Raw genomic sequence first — 18,059 nt, forward strand, 5'->3', positions numbered from 1 at the left:
CAAATCATGAATCCCGTGTATTTTTTCCCAAATCATCAATCTAGATATACATATGTGATTGATCACAAAAGGGAAAAGAATATTCTCAGCAGTATTCTGAACAGATTTTGCCTTATGACTAAAAGAAAGGCTACAATCCAAAACGTAAATGTTGAGAATAGTGATTAAATATTTTGAATATTTAACAATTTCAATATATATTTCCTTCTAAGTTTTGTATTTTACGTCTGTGTATTTTATGTGTGTGTGTGTGTAAAATCTGTAGTCTTCTTTGGAAGAAATCGTTAAATATACAAGACTTAGAAGGAAATATATGCTGTGTACAAAGATCTAATTTCTCACCAGAACCAAAATGTCCTTTTTGAAAAAAAAAGTCTCTTTCGAACTTACTCCTAAAACCCTAAGGTATAATCACTATTCGTAATGACGCATTGAGACTTCTCTTCTTTAAAAATAAGGTTATATCAGGGTCTGCTTTTAGCTAATGGTCCTGGAAATGGAGAGAATATATATTTTTTCTTTAATTTGGGTTATTAAATTCTACTTTTATTTGAATTCTCATTATTGGTGTTACCATAGTACCTGTCACAAAGCCTTTATTAGCCATGTTTCCCACTCCCTGAAGAGATTTAAATGTTTTAAGAGGCAATTTTGATGAGAAATACCCAGAAAAATTATATGATTCTTGGTTAATTCTGATTGCAATGTTTTTTAACCATGAAATGTAATTGTGCTTATCAATTTGAGGAGTTACGAGACTGAAAATATTTTAAAACATTCAGGTAAATGTAAAAAAAATGTTGAATAAATAGGTCTATGATTTAAATAATAAGGTTTGGGAAGTGAATTTTGTCTAAATCATTTATTATCTAAGTGATAATTAAATTAAAAAAAATTTTCTTGAAATCCAGTCAAAACATAAATCCCATGTATTTTTTTCACAAATCATCTCTTCTCTCTCTCTCTCTCTCTCTCTCCCTATATATATATATATATATATATATATATACATACACATACATACATATATATTTATATAGAGAAACTGATTACAAAAAGGAAAAGAATATTCCATGCAGAATTCCAAATAGAATTTGCCTCATGACGAAAATAAAGACTATGACCCAAAATGTAAATGTTGAGAATAGTGGTTAAATGGCAACAGTAAGTTTGTAATCCCAGCACTTTGGGAGGCCAAGGTGGGTGGATCACTAAGGTCAGGGGTTTGAGACCAGCCTGGCCAACGTGGTGAAACACAGTCTCTACTAAATACAAAAATTAGCTGGGTGTAATAGCACGTGCCTGCAATTCCAGCTTCTCGGGAGGCTGAGGTAGGAGAATCGCTTGAATGCTGGGGGTGGAGGTTGCAGTGAGCCAAGATCATGCCACTGCACTCCAGCCTGGGAAAAAGAGTGAGATTCCATCTCAAAAACAAAAACAAAACCCTAGCTATATCTGCAATTAAACTCTGGGTATGGCACACACATTGTGTGTACATCTTAGTGAAAACAAGAAAGGTCTTTATTGGTGGAAGAAGAACAAAGTAGACATAAAGAAAGAAGAAGGAAAAACATGAAGTCCCCAAGATCTTTGAAACCTCAATGGGTTTCCCACCCTCCCTCTGTTTCAGAACCTCATAATGACACTGATAGTTTGGGTTGTCTGACACACACTGCATGTGTCTCCTACGTATGCAACTCCTCTGTGTTGTCTTGGCTTCACCACTGGAAGATTTGGAGGTAGGAACCTTCCTTGACATTGGGCACAAGCCATTTTGCTCATGTCATTACACTGGCCACAGCAGTTGGTGGCATGCATGAGCAGATAACCTAAGAAGGAACAAATTCCTTACTCAGACATTCAGGAATTTAGGTAGAGAAGAGATCATTTCCCTTGTTCTGATTGCTGAGATGTATAGGTGCGAGACCTCGAACCACTGCCTCCACTTTGCTACCATGAGAAAACTCTGCCTGAAGATAAAGCAAAGACATAGCTTAAAGAAGGAATTGCAGGCCAGACATGGTGGCTTACGCCTGTATCCCAGCACTTTGGGAGGCCGAGGTGGGTGGATTACCTGAGGTCAGAAGTTTGAGACCAGCCTGGCAAAAACGGTGAAACCTGTCTCTATTAAAAATACAAAAAATTAGCCAGGCGTAGTGGCGGATGCCTGTAGTCACAGCTACTCGGGTGGCTGAGACAGAAAAATCACTTGAACCCGGAAGGCGGAGGTTGCAGTGGGCCTGGGTAACAGAGTGAGACTCCATGGAAGGAAGGAAGCAAGGGAGGGAGGGAGGGAGGGAGGGAGGAGGGGAGGAAGGGAAGGCGGGCAACCAAACTGAAGCATCTTTGAACAAGGCCACCTAGAGTTCAATTCATTGAATATTTCCTTCAAAGCCACCCTTTAATACCATTCACTGAATTTTTTAAATTAAAAATTAAATTATGTGAAATAATAATTCGTTTAATTTTTCAGTGAATGGTATAAAATGGTGGTTTTGAAGAAAATATTCAATGTGCTTACATCAAAATGTAAATTTTTATCCCTATTGACAGTGTTATTACAAAGATTTCAGCAACACTGAAGTTAAAGATGTACTCTTTAGGTGAATTACATAACAGATTCTATGATCCTGCAAAATTTCCCTATAATTACTAAACAGATTCTATTTTCTTTAAAATGTCAAAATTTCAGAATTGAATTCAGTATCATTTTTGAAATCAGCATTTATAAAATAATCCTGGCATTTTCCTTAATCTCTGGATTTCTGTGATTAGCTAAGAAAGAGTCTTGAAGTTGTCATAAAGAAGAAGAATATCATTTTACTTAAATAATGAATTATCTGCAAAAACATATATGATTTAGTCTAATTACAAATATCCACCACTGATATAGCCATGTGAAAATACACCTTCAGTTTTACTTAAATCGGAGCTGCCAAAAATAATATCACATCTTTGAAATACTAGAGCTTGGTATTTGACTTCTATAGCCCACGCCTGCCAAGTTGTCATGGCAACTTTTATTCAAAAAGGAAGACAATTTATTGTTTACTTAAGAATGCAGAGACACAAGTTATTAAATTCCAGAGAGGTGTTTTGCTCAGATATTCAGAAAAACCATAAAATAGATGTCTCAAAAATGTGACATTTTAGCACTAGTAAATTATTCAAAACATGTCTTGTCCTTTTTAGGAGTAATGGCACTTAAGATTCGTCAAAAGCCACTTTGAGTACAAAGATTTTCATTTTCTGTTCAAAAGCAAACTATTTCTAACACCACAGAAAATAAAACAAAACACTACTGTGATATGCCTAGTTGCCAATTCATTTAGGAAACCAACTGTTAGAGAAAGTAGATGGCACCGTATGTGGTCATAAATCGTATAAATCCAAGTTCCTCAAAAATGCATGGAAATGTTCAGTTGTAGACACACAGAGGACATACACCAAAAATACACAGGAAAAGTTATCATAACTGCAGCTTAGCCATTCTGCAGCAATCAACCAATCTACATAATTCCTAACCCAAATGCTGCCTCCTTTTCTATCATGGATATTGATGGATAATGTTTATGAATGCCTCACATTGCCTCATGCAGTAATAATATTTGAACTCCAGCTTCATTTCATTTAGAACTTAAAAAATGAAAGATCAAAAACATATTGTATGACTATCACTGTGGTAGTTATTTGATATATATGGATACTTGAAATATAATCAAAATTCTTATTAAGACTATTTAACATGGAATCAATTGGCCACCTCTTGAACATCATTCCTTAATTAATAAAGGAAGATTATAATTTGAATTATATTTGCCAGGTGTTAACGAATAGACTGCAATCTTATAAGAATGATTTTAAAATACTACTTGTGGGTATTACACTCCTCAGAAATAAAGAGTTAATAAAAGAGTTCCCTGTGATCTAAGGAAATTCATGTTGATATAAGAAACCAAAAGCACATGATGAAACCAAAGGATGTGATGAAATAACAAGAGGAGAGACATAGTGAACTGCCCGTTGTCAGGTAAAGAATTACAGAGACGAACCCACTACTGACCAGAATAAACATGACTAAATTACCAGTCAGAACCGAGGAAATAGTCCCGAGGTACATACAACATGAAATGAAAAAGAATAATGAGAAAAATGTCTAGGACGAATGTTATGGATTGAAGTTTGTGTCCCCGTGACAAAATTTGTAAGTCGAAGCCCCAATGCCGAATGTGCTTGTATTTGGAGATAGAGTCTTTAGGAAGGTAATTAAGGTCAAATAATGTCATAAGAGTGGGGTTCTGATCCCATAGGATTAGTGCCCTTGTAAGAAGAGACGTAAGATTCATTTTCTCTCCTTCCCTCTCTTTTTAATAACTTTCTCTATCATGTGAGGATACAGTAAGGAAGCTGTCTATAAGCCGGAAAGGGAGCCCTTACTACGAACCCAAGCAGCTGGCACCTTGATTGGGGACTTTTAGCTGCCAGGACTGTGAGAAAAAATATTTCTGTTCTTTAAACCACCTAGCCTATTGTATTTCGTTATGTCATCTCAAGCTGACAAGACAAAGTCATAACATAAACTGCAGGAAAAAAAAAAGGAGATGAGATGCATACATAGTTGTTGTAGAAAAAAAATTAAATATATATTTTAAAATTTTTATATCTCAATTTTTTCTGAGATAAAGACTTGAATTTGCACATCATATCCCAAGAAAATCTGCAATAGAAATTTGAGTACTGCAATATTTCCTAATGAGGTTTTCTATAGATTAATGAAGAAGTCTTACAGGCATCTAGAAGGATAAATTGAGCTATCAATATGGAGGAAAAACCACTGAATAAGGTGGTACCTGGTACCTCTCCATAATATCTGTCATCAATAACGATTATACAATCTTAGAGAATAAAGTTGTGACTCAAGATATTTTTTTGTTCAGTCAAGTTGTAATTTAAATATACAGGCAACAAATGCATTTCTAACACATACAAATATACAGAGACTATACCACCAATAAGAAGTTTTTAAAAATATAATGCCTAATTATACACTCAACCAAGGGGTGAATCAATGTCCCTATAACAAAAATTCTGTAAATATTAGCTGTATTTAGCATGTGGCTATCTACGGGAATAGAGAAACTAAAGCAAATCTTCTGATGGTGAGCACTGTCTCCATGAAAACTATATAAAGAGAAGAGGGACAATTTCATTATCATGGTTATAAATCAGAATGTTATTACTATCAGCCATGAAAATATAAAAATAACTAATGTTTCATAGCAGGCAATTGACAGATAAATCGGAGAGTCTGAAAGTTTAAAAAGTAGTAAACTCAAAATTTTAATTTTTTAGATAACCTTTTGTGGTAGAGGTCTGAAACTTGTGGCATTCAGGTTGTATACAGGGCACTGAAAGCCAGCTGGAAAAAAAATTAAATTCATAATTTTCCTCAAGCATAGTCAACTGAAGAATCACAAGGTTCACAAATTTGGGAGGAAAGCTTTATTTCTCCTTTGCAAATTCTAATATGATTAGGAAAGTTGAGGGAGGGGATAGGAACTTTGTCTCACATTGCATTTCATGTAGTCCACTCCCAAACCAGCTTTGAGCTGCCAGTCATTCCACAAGGTAGCCCCTGCAAGCTACAGACTGGCCCACTCTGCAGAATGGAAAGGGTATTTTCCAGCGAAGTAGAGAGCAAAACAAGACAGGGATTTACGTTGATCAGGGTAGCTGAGTATACATATTCAATAAGCTATAGGAGGAGTCATGAGTATTTATGAAAGGAGAAACATGTCAAGTGCAATTGAGCTTTGTGTCTCTTCAAGGGTCACGTGTGCAAAAAATGTTGTTAGCCAGATCCGAGGGTGGAGTTTTGGGTCCCCGGACATCAAAAGGTGAAGCCAAGGACACAAAACCTCTCACTGAGAACTCTCCTTGAGTTAGTGGAAACCTGTCCAGACGTGGCAGTCTGGTTTTAGGAGAGGATGCATTGTGAAACTGGCGAATGGTAATGTGGAAATTGTAAAGTGGGAGGGGGAATCCAGCTGCTGCCTCAGATGATTATCCAATGGTAATAAAGGAATTGGTCATCCGTTTCTTGCTTTCCAGAGCTGATTTCTGCTTACTCCTTAGAAAGAATTCTGGTTCAAGATTAATAAGGAAGGGGCATACTGGGGCATGACTGACCTCCCATCCCACCATGGCTGAGAACTCAGCTGTTTTAAGGTTTCTCTGAGGTCCTCTTGGCCACGAAGAGTCCACTCAGCTGGTTAGAAGATTAGAATTTTATTTTTACTTCTCAGTACTTATGCTATAATCTCAATTTTGCAAAATTACATCTACTCAAATATGAATGTGTACATTTCTACTCATCTATCTATTTCTCTATCCTCTCTGATAATTTGTCTAAAGATATGGGTAGAAGATGTTTACCATAGATTGGTTAATTCTAGATGATGGAATTTAGAAGGATTTTCTTCTCTCTCATCTGCATTATTTGAATTTTTTATAATAAACACATTATATGCAAACCACTTTTTTCTTTTTGTCTATATAAAGCTTTAGAAAATATGGGCTGGGAGGAGGGGCTCACACCTATAATCCCAGCACTTTGGGGGGCCAAGGAGGGAGGATCTCAAGGTCAGCAGATTGAGACCATCCTGGCTAACACAGTGAAATCCCGTCTCTACTAAAAATACAAAAAAATAGCTGGGAGTGGTGGCACGTGCCTGTAGTCCCAGCTATTTGGGAGGCTGAGGCAGGAGAATCACTCGAACCTGGGAGGCAGAGGTTGCAGTGAGCCGATGCCATGCCACTGCACTCCAGCCTAGGGGACAGAGCAAGACTCCATCTCAAAAAAATAAAAATGAAAAAGAAAGAAAAGAAAAAGAAAATATGTGAAGATGCTCAGGGGCATTAATTGTTGATTTTTTGAATCAAACTGCCAACATATATCAAGAGACCAAGGCCACATGCTATATACAGTAAATAGTTCTACAGAATTTCTATCATAAGTAATTTGAAGAGTTCTCAAAAAAGAATGCTTTAACATATTATAGATCTGATATTCAGTATAGATATTCAAGGTCAATAACTTAAAGTTTCTCTGTGAAACAGCTGATATATAAATTTCCATTACCTTTTTTTTGAATACCAGCTTTGACAACTTAACTGCTGTAGAATGCAGTGTTTTTCACTAATTGCCATAAACTAAATCAGCATTAAGAGAAATGCAGTAAAATATTCATTTCCACTAACGTTTGAATGAGAGATTAGAGTTGGAATCTTTATAAAGTGATTTTTTATTGTTTTAAAGAAACAACACCAAATCATCTCCTTTTTTCATTCACTTATATAAACAGTAAACTGGACACACAGCTACATTCTGACAGAGTTGTGGGTAGATCAGGAACCAGGGGCAGGAGGGAGATATCCTGTGGCCAAAGACGTTAAACTTGCAGACAGGCCAACTGATTTCTAGTTCTCACTGGCTTGGTCTCTAACAAGCTGTAACTTTAGTGAGGTCAATTATCCATTCAGTTCATTTCAGTGTGACCTTTCCTGCACATAGATTCCCTCTTTTGCCAGACGTAAAATCATACAGAAAAAGGCAGGAGTTGTGGACTTAAAAAGCTGACCAGTGGAATGGGTAATAACTCCTAGCTGGGTTGGAAACTGACTTCATTGAAAGCAGTGAGGTAAAGATCCCAGTCCTGAATGTCCACCTTTTTCCGGTACCTTAGAAGGTGACTTACAGGGAGTAAGGGGTGGGCAGATAATTAAATCACATTAATTATTTATTAACAAAAAGTGAATGATTGATAGTATTTAGCTTTTTTTCACTGGGTTGCTAAATAACTAAATTAAATGAATGTTATTTAAACACATTTGAAAAGCATTAAGAACAGAATATAAAGTATTCGGCATCCTTAAATCAAACCCTGACAATTTCAGCATAAGAACAATTACACATTAGCTCTGAATAGACTTCAGTGCCCATCAGCAAATACTACATTAATACCTTCTTCAGATACTAAGAATAATCAATTACATGGTATATAATTCAATTTACTGGTATAGTGTCAGAAGAATTAAAATCTATCCATCTGTCTCCTGTTGGTGATATCAGATTTTTGCACCAGCTCTCATTATGCACATCTTTTCTGTGTCATTTCAGTTGTTTACCCATATCTTCATCATTTCCCCAAGAATTTTTACCTACTTGATCGATTTGCAGCATGGTCTATCCCTCTAGCGAGATCTTATCTACGACGTTTGTGGGTATGATTTATTTTACCACTCCTTCGGAAGAGTTTAGTTAAGTGACCCTCCTAAAAATGTAATATTAGTAGAGTGGGTTGTGTGTATGCGTATGAATTTACCGTAAAGTCAGAATACTGCACAACACATAAAAGACAGGATTCCAGATGTATTTCCATTATAAAGCAGTTTCCATTTTCCCAGTAACAATCTCTCTTGCAGATGAGATTGTCCTCTCTGCTATGCAGAGTTGGATGAGCCAGATGGCCATAAAAGCACAATACCTTTGTGATCTTTCAAATTTATAACAAAATTAACACAGTTCATTCAGTTAAGTGCTTGCCTAGACCTACAGGCATTTTGAGGTATATTAGTATGCGTTTATGTTGGTTCATTTATTATGAAATAGAATGTATTTTTCACTTGAGTATGCTATATCTTTATTTATCTACTCCCTGATATGAACCTTTAATCATTTCGAGAATGAGCCCCATTGACTATTCCCAGTCATGGAGTGATGAGATAGAAGATGCTAGAAAAACCATCTGAGGCAGAATTATTAGCATCTTAGTTTGTCTTTTATAAATACAACCAAGTGATTCCTAGTCAGTGTCCTCTAAAGAGGTGCACGGCCAATCTACAAGGGATTTCTGAGGGCTTCACAAACCCAACAAAAAATATGATTCAAAATTTTTTTTAAAAACATGTGTGAGATTTCTACTAAAATGCATAAAATTAGCATTAAAATAATGTAGCTCAGAGGAGATTTGAGTTGAAGTACAGGTTCTGACTTTAAATAGCCACTGTAAGTTCTGGGCTTTAGTCTGTATAGGAAGGAGTTGAACTAGAGCTCTCATAGAATGGCTTTCGACTAAGCTTCTAAGATCTATGGCCACAAGACAAACAGAAAGTGATTGCTAGGTATAGGTCAGAAGACCATTTGCCGGATTTAAGAGGTCCTCACTAAGAAAGATAAAAGCCTGTATTTGAATAGCTAGTGCAGGGAGCCAGTTACAGTTAGCACTGCTATCAGTTCCATCAGTACATAATCATTCTTGTTGAGAACTTGTAAATTGGCCCCAAAGTTGGAGGCAAAGTTCTCAAATATGTTGCAGGGAAGATAAGAATCTTTGGAGACACTATGCATTATCTACATAAACTGAATAAATTACGGGTCTGGCATATATGTGCGCAACTATCTTTCAGATGCACAATACAATTGTGATGGATAAAATGCATGTTCATTTCTCAGAGCCACTGATTTTTCCTGTAATTTTTGATGCTGTGATTTTCCAATCCACTGGAAATAAACAACTATAGTGTGGAGGAGCTTAATATGTTCTAATTTAAAAAAAAAATCACCATTTGTAAAAGAAATTTCTGTTCTAGATTTAAATCAATGACAGGGCTGGAAATTGGATACTGTTTACACAATGCCTTAGGTCGGGCTACCATAACAACAATGTATGATAGACTGGATGACTTAAACAACAGAAATTTATTTCTCACAGTTCTGGAGGCCGGAAGTCCAAGATCAAGGTTCCAGATGATTTTGTTTTCAGTAAGGGCTTCCATAAAGGGCTACTTTCTCCCTGTGTCCTCAGGAGATCAGGAGAGAATTCCCTGGAGCCTTCTCCTCCTCTTACAGGAATATAAATCCCATGGGATTAGGGCCCCACCCTTATGGCCTTATTTAACCTTAATTACTTCCTAAAGGCCCTGATTCCAAATATAGTCACACTGGGGCCTAGGACTTCAACCTATGAGTTTGAAGTGGGTGGGGTACACAATTTTAGTCCACAGCACACACACACACAGTTTCCTTATTAAGTTTGAATTTGTAAAAAAAAAAGCCCCAGATGCCAGATATATTACTTTCAAAAACTCATGTCATATTCTAGTACTAATCAGAAATGCCATTCAAGCTTTCTAATATAAGAAGGCTTTCGGAAAAATCCAGTTCTCTGTCTTGACCTATTTCTTATAAAAAAAATTGATAACTGACTACTATTTATAATTTTAAAAGAATTATGCAAAAAATTATTCAGGATTACCTTTGAAAAATTATTAACTCAGTTAAGAATGTCACATAATCAACTTCTGTGGAAAAGCTGGGTGGTTTCTTTGTACCAACTTGTGACTACTTGGCCAACAGTCTCATTTTTAAGGTAACTGTTACTGTTTAGTCTGGTATTTACAGTGAAAGGTAATAATATACATTTTTTTTTTTTGAGACAGTCTCACTCTGTCGCCCAGGCTGGAGTACAGTGGCATGATCTTGGCTCACTGCAACCTCTGCCTCCTGGGTTCAAGCGATTCTCCTGCTTCAGCCTCCAGAGTAGCTGGGATTACAGGTGCACACCACCACGCCCAGCTAATTTTTGTATTTTAGTATAAATGGGGTTCCACCATGTTGGCCAAGCTTGCCTCGAACTCCTGACCTCAAATGATCCATGTGCCTTGGTCTCCCAAAGTGGTGGGATTACAGGCATGAGCCACTGCGCTCTGCCTAGTATACTTTTAGTCAGCTTTTTAAAAATGCTATTACTCATTTAATGTCAAAGAATGAAACTTTTCTTTAGTCTTTTTTCTTTGTTTCCAACTTCTCCACACCTTTAAAATCTTAGCCTCCCAGATTCAGGAAGTGATCAATAAGCAATTCATCAGCTATAAATGGAATTTTGCTGCGAGGTTTGATGTCATTTGCCATAGAGTTAGAATCTAATACTACATTACCCTTCTGCACATCATTTTGCAAATAGAGATAACTTTCTGACCTTTGTCTTCAAGATTACAAAACAGAAGTTAGAATAAAAATAATGTCACAACACTGGAGCTACATCTACTTGAGATAAACGTGGATATATGTTGGAAACTATAAAATGCTATTAGATATCACTTTTGTTAACACAAACAGAGTCATTGGTTGCTTAGTGACGAGGTTCTGAGAAATGTGTCATTAGGTAATTTCATCATTGTGCAAACATGATGGAGTGTACTTACACAAACCTAGATCGTATAATCTACTTTATACTTAGGCTATATGGTATGATCTACTGCTCCAGGTCACACACCTATACAGCAGCTAACTGTACTGAAATCTGTAACAACTGTAACACAATGATAAGGATTTGTGTATCTAAACATAGAGAAGTTACAGTAAAAATATGGTATTATAACCCTATGGCATCACTGTCATATATGTAATCTGTCCTTGACAGAAATGTTGCATGCATCACATGATTATAAACCACGGCAACAACAAAAAAAAAATCAGACATTCTACATTTTTATGCTATTAACATTTATAGAAGCATGAGTTCTCCTCAAACATCAGAGATCTTAACACAGGCTTTATAGAGTGAGCAACGATCTGTAGCCTCTAATATTGGAAAACAATTTTACAAATAAACAATATTCTGAAAACTCCCTTTTTAATGAATTTTATATGTGCCTCTAAGCATATAACTTTAATTATGAAAATATGTCTCCAACAGAAAAAGTACAGAATGAACAGCAATCAAATAAATTAATTTGGCCATTAATAGCATATATTATGCTAGCATAGATAATTATTATCCTAAAGAGAATAAAGACAATATTTATCCTAACCTAATTCTATGAGAATACTGTTACTTTTAATAGTAAACCTAGTATCCAAATGTATTATCTGTCTAACGGGATTAACAACTGCTTATAAAATGAAATCACACATATGTAATTGAAATTCTGGGACTGCATTGTAAAAACTTAACATATTTTAAAAACTTAACAAGTACAGGTAAAGAAGACATGCTATGTTCGGTAATTGTTTTCAAACTTATAATATTTCAAAATGGTAAAACAATGTATAGATAAACCTTGATGGAATCTCTCTTTATGTATTTATATTTGGGTAAAAAATCCTCATAATAAACTTTTTCACATCTTGCACAATAAAACCTCTTTAAAAAAGCACGATGCATGGTACTAAGAGTCAAAAACAAACATAATATATTTCATATTATTTAGTTTGTCTCACCTTTAAAGTTTATCGCATTGTTTTGAGGAACACTGAACATGTGAGGAGAAAAAGAGCAGTAATAAAGAGAAAACATAGCTTTAAAGCAAATTAATTTTTTAAAATAACATACAAATATATGCATGATATGGTTTTACTGTGTCCCCACCCAAATCTCCAACTGTAGCTCCCATAATTCCCATGCGTCATGTGAGGGAACAAGAGGGAGGTAATTAAATCATGGGGGCGAGTCTTACCCATGCTGTTCTTGTGATAGTGAATAAGTTTCACGAGATCTGATGTTTTATACTGCACATGCTCTCTCTCTTGCCGGCCACCACGTAAGATATCCTTTCCTCTTCCTTTGCCTTCCACCATGATTGTGAGGCCTCCTCAGTCATGTATAACTGTGAGTTCATTAAACCTCTTTCCTTTATGAATTACTGAGTTTTGGGTATGTCTTTATTTAGCAGCATGAGAATAGACTAATACAATGCATAACTGATAAAAGGGGGGCATATTAGTTAGTAAACTAGAAATGAATAAATATGCTGTAATACTTGGAATGCCAAAATGAAGAACACTTACTTTCTGTGTTTCAGCATCCCCTTATGCAAAAATATTTCTAGCAAGCTTCAAGAAGTATCAAGAATATTGAATCAGTGTTCTACATTCTCTCCCTTTTTAATCCATTGGCTCAATCCCTGCTATCTATCATAATGAGATTTTGGTGCTTGGTTCTTCTTTTGGATCTTTTATTTTAAAACTAACAAAACGATTAATCACATATTTACAAAAACTGAGTAACAAGTGTAACTAAAACTTATGCACCTATGATATTACAAAGCCCTCTGCTTGGCACATAATATATATAATATATTTAATCCTTGCAACAAACCAGTGAATTGGATACCACATTAAAAATAAAGAAACTGAAGCTGAGACATATGGAGTAGCTTGCCTAGCACCACATAAATCTCAGGGATACAAAACCAGCTCTGTATAACACACACAAACTCTAGAGTCAATGTTCTCTCCACTTCCACAATCCCTTGTAGTTAACAAAATTTTTAGGACCTCAAAAAAAAAAAAAAAAATCACACACTTGCTCAAACTGTTTCCATTAGGCTACTTATCAGGCTTTCTGTAAGAGCTCTCTCACGGGTCTCCCTGCTTCTCCTCCTACAAGTTCCCCTCACTCTATTCTCTACAGAGTAGAGTAATCCTTTTTGAAAAGTAATCCTATTAAAACAGCAATCTAATCATATCATGCCCCACTTCAGGAGGCTTCCTATCACTCTTAGAAAAAAATCCAACATCTTTACCACACACCGTGCTTGATGCATCTCTTCAACTTCATTTTCTCATCTCATATTCCACACTAGTCACACTGGTTTTCTTGTTGCCCCATGAATACGTCAATATGTCAATATTCTCCAACATCACACACTGTACCTGCTGTTTCATGCCCCTGAAATAATCCTCTTTTACTCTGTTTTAATTGCTTTAAGTCCTTTAAAACATTGTTTAACATTGGATTTTTTTCTTCTTCTTTTACCTCCACTGAACTTCTTTAAAAATCTCTCTCTGGGCCAGGCATGGTGGCTCACTTTGGAAGACCAAGGTGAGGAGATTACTTGAGGTCAGAAGTTCAAGACCAGCCTGGCCAACATGGTGAAACTTTATCTCTACAAAAAATATAAAAAATTAGCTGGGCATGGTGGCACACACTTATAATCCCAACTATTCGGCAAGCTAAGGCAGGAGAATCGCTTGAGCCCAGGAGGTGGAGGTTACAGTGAGCCAAGATTATGCCACTGCACTCTAGCCTGGGTGACAGAGTAAGACTCTGTCTCAAAATAACAATAATTATAACAATCTTTCTATGTATCGTATCCAATTCTGTGTTCTGGTGATTAGAACTTTGCCTAGTACCTAATAGGTACTCAACACATAGTTGTTGATGTTAGCACTTCTTTACATTTTACAAAGCTAATTTCTTTGGCTTTGTGACCTCCTAGAAAAAAGTCACAGTGGACTGGGTGTGGAGCACCTCGCCGATCCAAAGAATCCTGAATGAAGGGATAGTTGTTTTAAGCCATCAAGTTTTGGGGTTGTTACTCAGCAACAGACTACCAATAGAGACGGCTTGGGACTTTTTATAACAGAGCATGGCCTTTCAAGACTCAAAAACTGAATAGTTAATCAAGTTTATAAATAAATTGGACTGGTTTGTAATGTGCTGCTACTTCGTCCTTGCTGTTATGAAGAAATCAGCACTGTGCCTTTTTTTTTTTTTTTTGATAGGATCTTGCTGTGTCACCCAGGCCATAGTGCAGTGGCAACCACAGCTCACTGCATCCTGGACCTCATGGGCTCAGGAGATGCACCTACTTCAGCCTCCTGAGTAGCTGGGACTACAGGCACATGCCACCATGCTCAGCTAACTTTTTAAAGTTTTCTGTAGAAATGGGACCTCGCTATGTTGCCAAGGCTGGTCTTGAACTCCTGGCTTCAAACAGTCCTTGTGCCTCGGCCCCCAAAAGTGCTGGGATTACATGCATAAACCTCTGAGCACAACTCTGTCTGTTCTGCATGGTATCGGCTGAGTTCACTGCTGGCCTGCAATCAGATAGTATGTCAGTCGGGTCCTCGTTGGTTTCAGTCAGCCTTGGTCACATGTTTAGGGTCTCTATCTTCATTTGCTGTCTCATTCCTCTATATGGGCTAGATTGTGATTATTCATTGAGAACAAATGTAAATGAAAGAGCCAGTTCTTCAAGATGGATCTCAAGTTGTTAACTGAGCCTAAATTTAAAATAGAGCCAAGTGGCCATTGGCTGATAAGGGGTCACACATACTCTGAGCTCCCCAGAAACCCACACCTTTTTATTTCTGGGACATTCAGAGCTCACCTGAACCAACTAATCAGCACTCAACTGTCTCAGTCAGTCAGGGCTCAGCTGTATAAACCAGTCAGGACTCAGCTGTATCAACCAATCGGAGCTAAGCAAGTTTCAATCCTTTATTTACATAAACAGACCTGATTGGAAACTGTGGCAGGAATCTTTGCTACAGAACCTGAGCCTTCCCTTTGCTCTCTGGAATGTACCTTTGGCTGTACAATGGAGGCTGCTGCATCTCCGTGGTTTGCAAATTGTTCACTGGAATAGTTTCTTTCCTCCAAATTCCTTTCCAGATAATTCTGTTCATATCAGAAAATGACAGACTCTAAGAGGAAGAAGAGTGAAAGCTGTACAGCCTCTGGAGGCATTGCCTCCAAAGTACACAATGTCACAAGGTATGGCCTGGATTGAAGAGAAGAGAGCTCTTATCTCTTTATAAAAGGAACTGCAGGAATTTATGGCAATTTATATAATCCAATGCCATCCAGTTTTTTTTTGTTGTTGTTCCTGAGCAGCTGAGTTGTCTGGCTACACGTAACTATACGGCCTCTCAGCCCGAAAGAGATACTGTACCCATCTTCACTTTGTTGAGAGATCATTTTGATAATATTCTTAAGTAGCATCCATTTTTTTTTTCAAATAATCTCTAAAAGTGCTTTCATTTGGCATAGAGGAACTTTTAGCAGTGTAAATCCTTTTACTGCTTTCTAAATAAGAATTTAAAGGCCTGATTCAAATGATAAATTCTTCTAGAATCACATCTTAGAAAAGGGAAAACCTTGTTGCCAACTCACTTAACGTCAGGTTGGATGGTAAATATGGGCAGAACAAAAGAAGAGAGGTTGCAATCCTTTCATGAGTCGTTAAAAATAAAGGAGCAAGAAGAAAAAGCACAATCTGTTGAGCAGTTTTGTTTTAAAATTACCAATGATACATTCAAACAAATAATTTCATAATATGGGTTTGCTGATTTTGCAGAAAGATTCTCTTAGATCTATAAAGCTGGCATTTATACTTTGCAATAAAATCATAAGATAGCTAGAAGAGATTTTATTTCAGTGCAGCCCAAGAAGCATTGTTCCTTTCTTTTTCTTTTTCTTTTTTTGGCTTCTTTCTTGCAAAGCTCCAGGGGTGAGGAGGGGAATCAATGTTATTAGATTTTCACTTTCTTAAAAACTAGCTGGAAAGACCCCAAGAAAAAGAAATATACAGATAAAACATTCAAGAGACTATAGTCTAATGTAAGAAGATGCCATCAAAAGCCCTATTTTTTTTTAACAAGCATTTCTTTTACATGTCATGCATTTAAGTCAACAAGTATTCATGATTCATGATGATTCATGGATTATGTATGTGGTAGGTATGAAGGGCAAGCAGGTATTTATGATCTAGTCCTGGCTCTCTAGAATTCTGCAGCAGAGAGAGATGATACTGATATTCAAATATCCCTTTTCCAAACCAGCAGAAGATAACTGCTGAACTAAAGACAGGACTCAGTCCACAAGCTTTCTACGAGAGAAAATCTCATTCAGTTTTAAAGATACAAAAAATAGGGTTCATAGAAGTAAGAGCATTTAACCTGAGCCTTGAAAAATGATTTAAAAATTGAGAGGGTCACTCTATTCAGAGGGACTGGTCTAATCACAGGAAAGAAGGGCAGAAATAAACTACAAGTAATACAGAAACTCTCCACAACAGAAGCTCATACACAGGAATAGTGTGAACTGAGGACAATTTGATATGCTGAAATTAGAATGCACAAAGCCTCAGTCAAGAAAGTCTGAACTTGATTCTGTAAAAGATGGGAGCCTTGGAAGCAATGGATTAAATGTGGCCTTAGAAGGAACAATCTAGAAAACAGAGTGGATATGAGAAAGTACAAATTATAATCAGACATTGGTTTGGAAGCGATTTGAATAGGCAAAGAATGAAAATCATAATAGCTCAAAGTGGGTTACCGACAAGAACCAAAGAGAAAAAGGTTGTTATGAGAAAGGCTGAGGAAAATGCAAAGGATTTGCCAGTATTTGAGAGGGAGAGGAGCACTCAAAAATGACCCTCAAGTACTCAGTATAACTGAGTCAATCCAGAAAGTTTAGAGTAACTACTCCAGTTAAAGTTTTAAAACAGAACTTTTCATATCTATACATCATTTTAAATACTAGAAAACAAATATGGGAAAATAATATCATTGATTCCCAAATATAGTACATACTCAACTTGCAGAAGCAAGGTCATAGGAGTAATCAGTTGTATCTGAGAGGCCTTCATATTCAAATAACACCTACATTTCTATTTTTCTCTCACTGAGTATTTGATGCATGCTCAAGGTGGGACCTGCCATGATCTAACAAATCCCTTTGAACTAGAGCCGTGGTTCTCAAATTTGTCCGCACATTAGAATCACCTGGAGACCTTGAAAAATTCCAAACCCCAGGCCACACTTTACATCAGTTAAATCAGAATTTAAGATGGAATGCAGGGTATGATCGCAACATGCAGACAAGCCTGGGAACCGCTGAATTAAAAACAAGCAACATTAATTAGCTGAAACTTCCAAATTGCAACTGAACACACTGTTCTCTACATGACCATGCCCAAACCAAGACTTTAGAAATCTATAAAATATTTCAATTTATCCTTAAAGAGTGATCAAAATTTAAGAATTTCACTTCCGTAAATGTAGAGCTTACCACAAATCATGTACACCAAAGTTTACGCTCCAGGCAAGTGTAAGAAAATAAATAGTCCTAAGTCTGTTTTGGAAACGGTGACTCTTAAAGTTCTACCCATGTTGAAATCAATCTCAGTAAAGTAGGCTGCGTCTGGATTCCTCTTTCTTAATGGATATCAGATCTAGACAATTTCTGAGATTTTTTTAATGCTTCATA

At 36.5% G+C, this 18,059-nt stretch overlaps 1 protein-coding gene across 1 annotated transcript in view; it reads right to left on the reverse strand.

The window, feature by feature from the left end:
• PLXDC2 (plexin domain containing 2) overlaps window positions 1-18,059 on the reverse strand; it is a 427,121-nt gene that overhangs the window by 209,150 nt on the left and 199,912 nt on the right. The gene's annotated exons all lie outside the window — the stretch shown is intronic.

Source organism: Cebus imitator, unplaced genomic scaffold (genome assembly GCF_001604975.1).
Source record: "Cebus imitator isolate Cc_AM_T3 unplaced genomic scaffold, Cebus_imitator-1.0 Scaffold61, whole genome shotgun sequence".
NCBI lineage: Eukaryota > Metazoa > Chordata > Mammalia > Primates > Cebidae > Cebus > Cebus imitator.